The 3336-nt window shown below is 35.9% G+C and overlaps 1 pseudogene; it reads right to left on the reverse strand.

Annotated features, from left to right (window-relative positions):
• Positions 1 to 231: 231 nt before the first annotated feature.
• Positions 232 to 1082, reverse strand: LOC130828991 (60S ribosomal protein L6-like; annotated as a pseudogene).
• Positions 1083 to 3336: the final 2254 nt, after the last annotated feature.

The following is a 3336-nucleotide window of genomic DNA, read 5'->3' on the forward strand; positions in this document are numbered from 1 at the left end:
GTTGTGGCACATGGGCTTAGTTGTTCCGTGGCATGTGGGATCCTCCCGGAGCAGGGAGCGAACCGTGTCCCCTGCATTGGCAGGCAGATTTTCAACCACTGTGCCACCTAGGAAGCCCCTTCCTGGCTTTTCTACCTTAGAAGTGTCCAAGCTGTAATTAACAATTTATTTATTTATTTATTTATTTTTTAAATGGACGAGAGTTATTTAATTAGGTTCTTTGTAAGAAGCTTAGAACACTACTTTGTGAGGATAAATTCCGTTGGTGAGAACAAACACAGAGCAGAGGTGGCCCTGGAGCTGAGGAACAGCTTTGATTCTTCACAGAATTTGTGAGTCCACAGCTTTCTGATCAACCTTGCACTACTCTGTAATTTCGTATTTCTCTCCTTCTCTGTCAAAGATCTCACCTTCCTGGTGCCTGGGCTTACACAGCTTCTTATTCTTGAAGGAAGCATCAGTGAGATGTTCTGGGATTTTCACACCATTGATATCAATTTTGGTGGAGGCGACAATGACAAATTTCTGGTGTGTTCTATGCAGAGAAACTCGATTGAGGGACAGAGGCCCAGTCATTAGCAGCAAGCTACAGCTCAGCTGCTTCAGGAAAATGACCCTCTTATCTCTGTGGTGCCCAGTGAGGGTGATGAGAATGGTCCCAGGAGTGATGCTGGCGCACAGTTTTCTCACGTGCTTACTGAAGAGCTTTTTGCCGTGACTCAACAGCTTTCCAGGCACATCTTCAGTAGGATAATACCTAGGCATTTTGCAAAGTTTAACCAACCGGGTACCACCATTCTTGTCACCACCAACTGGTTTTGTGACAGTAGCAAGAACCTTCACCTTCTTTTTCTTTTCAACCTTGGATTTAACTGCTATTTCCTCTCGTACAAGGCCTTCCTGGAATACACATCCGATCAGGAACACCTGCCAATTCCTCTGATCAGGACAGGGTTTCAGCTGCAGTGGGGCTTCCCCTTCTTAACCTGCTTCACCTTTTTAACCTTGACACAAGCATCGGCCTTCTTGGCTTCAGGTTTTTTCTCCTTAGTATCTGGCTTCTCAGTCTTTTCACACGCCATCTTGCAAGATGGGAAAGCTATTTTTCCAAATATCTTTTAAAATATTCTTAACAAATTCCAAAAATTCTCTCTTGGAATGTTGGAATTCATAGACTGTTGAATTCAAAGATCATTTTAAGGAAATATATGTGAATAAAAAAGAAAGAATAAATGAATTAAATGTCCAGGTCTTCAAATTTAGGAAAAATGCAACAAAGAAATCCAAAAGAAAGCACAAGGAAGAAAATAATAAATGTAAAAGCAGATATTAATGAGAGAGATTAAAAAAGAATAGATCTAATTAATGAACTAAAATTTTGATTTCTAAAAAATTAAATAAATAATGTGGTCAAGGATAAAGGGGATAAATCACACATACACAAAAAAGAAAGGAGATATATTTGAAAGAGAAATTTTAAACCTCCAAGAAACTGCTTTGCAAACTTTAATGAAAATAAAATTGCATTCTTAGATGAAGTTGATAGTTTCCAGGGAAAATATGATATACCAAACTGATGCAATTAATGTTAGATAAGTAAAACAGAACAACTTCCATGGAAGAAACAGAGGAATTTCCCCACAAAATAGCACCAGGTCACATGTTTTCACATAAAAATTTTACCAAATCTGTAGAGACTAGATAGCCCCACTGCTCCATGAAATTGTTTCAAAGTTTTTAAAATAAAGGAAAATTTCCAGTTTCTTTCTTGTGCAGCAAGTATCATGTAGATATTTAACTCAATTTTTCAGAAAGCACAAATAAAGAGAACTATAGACTCACTGAATTGCTATGAGTATTAAGGCAAAATATTTTAATAAAATATTAGAAATATTATGTTGGAAAATATTGGAAAACAATTCAGCATCACACTACCAAATACTATGAAAAGATTAGTTTAGGGAAATCATTACTATTAGTACATCAGATTAATAGATTTAAGATGAAAGTCTTATGATTATTTCCAGATGCTGAAAAGCTCTTGAACAAAATCACCATACAGTAAAATATATATGCTTTGTTGCTAAAGCTAGAATCTACCTTAATGGGGAAACTCTTGGGGGCATTTCCACTAAGATCAGCAGTAACCAAAGAAGACCTCTGCTATTCAGTATTGTACTGGACACATTAGGCAAAACAGTGAGAGAAGAAAAATCAGGAAGAGGCCTAAGAATGGGGGAGAAAAGGAGTATATCTGTCCCTTTCAGTTGACATAATTATGTACCTGGAAATCTCTAAAAGTATTTTTATATGTCTTCTTTTTTACTGTTTCTGGAGTTGTTCATTTTTGTGTAAATCTAGGTTTTTATATGGTATCATAATCCTTCTGCCTGAAGAAATTCCCTTAATATTCCTTATAGAACAATCCTGCTGGGAATTAATGCCCTTGGCTTTTGTTTGTCTAAAAACATTTGATTTTTGCCTTAAATTTTGAAAGAGATTTTCACTGGATAGAGAACCTCGGGTTGACGATGTTTTTTCCTTTCAACTCTTCAAAGGTGTAGTTCTTATCTTTGTTCCTCTGTGTTTAATGTGTATTTTGATCTGACTGCCTTACAGACTTTCACTTTACTTTTGGTTTTTAGCAGCTTTAATATGTGTCTAGATGAAAAACAAACAAACAAACCAACAAAAAACAAACACATAAACAAAAAACTATCCTGTCGAGAGTCTTTGTGTTCTTGGATATATGGTCTCATATCTTTCATTATTTTTAGAAAATGTTCAGACCATGCCTTAAACATTTCATCTGTTCTGTTATCTCCATTTTGAGATTTAAATTACAGTAATATTAGACTGTTTGTTATTTTACCACAGGTCTTGAATGCTCTGGTCTGATTATAAATAAGATAGGATGATATTGTTGAAAGAAGGGACAAATAGGTCAATGGAACAGAATAGAGAGCCCCCAAATAGGCCCACATACAGATCATCAACTGATCTTTGACAAAGGAAGAAAGGCAATACACTGGAGAAAAGATAGTCTTTTCAGCAAATGGTGCTGGAACAATTGGACATCTACATACCAAAAAAAAAAAAAAAAAAGAATCTACACACAGACTCCACCCCCCGCAAATTACCTCAAAGTGGATCATAGACCTAAATTTAAAAGGCAAAAACCTAAAACTCCTAGGTAAGATAGGAGATAATTTACGTGAACTTGAGAATGTCAATGGCTTTTTAGATACAATATCAAAAGCACAATCTGTGAAAAATTTATGAGGTGGATGTCTTTAAATTAAACTCTTCTGCTCTTCAAAAGACACTGTCAAGAGA

This window comes from Hippopotamus amphibius, chromosome 9 (genome assembly GCF_030028045.1).
Source record: "Hippopotamus amphibius kiboko isolate mHipAmp2 chromosome 9, mHipAmp2.hap2, whole genome shotgun sequence".
Classification (NCBI taxonomy): domain Eukaryota; kingdom Metazoa; phylum Chordata; class Mammalia; order Artiodactyla; family Hippopotamidae; genus Hippopotamus; species Hippopotamus amphibius.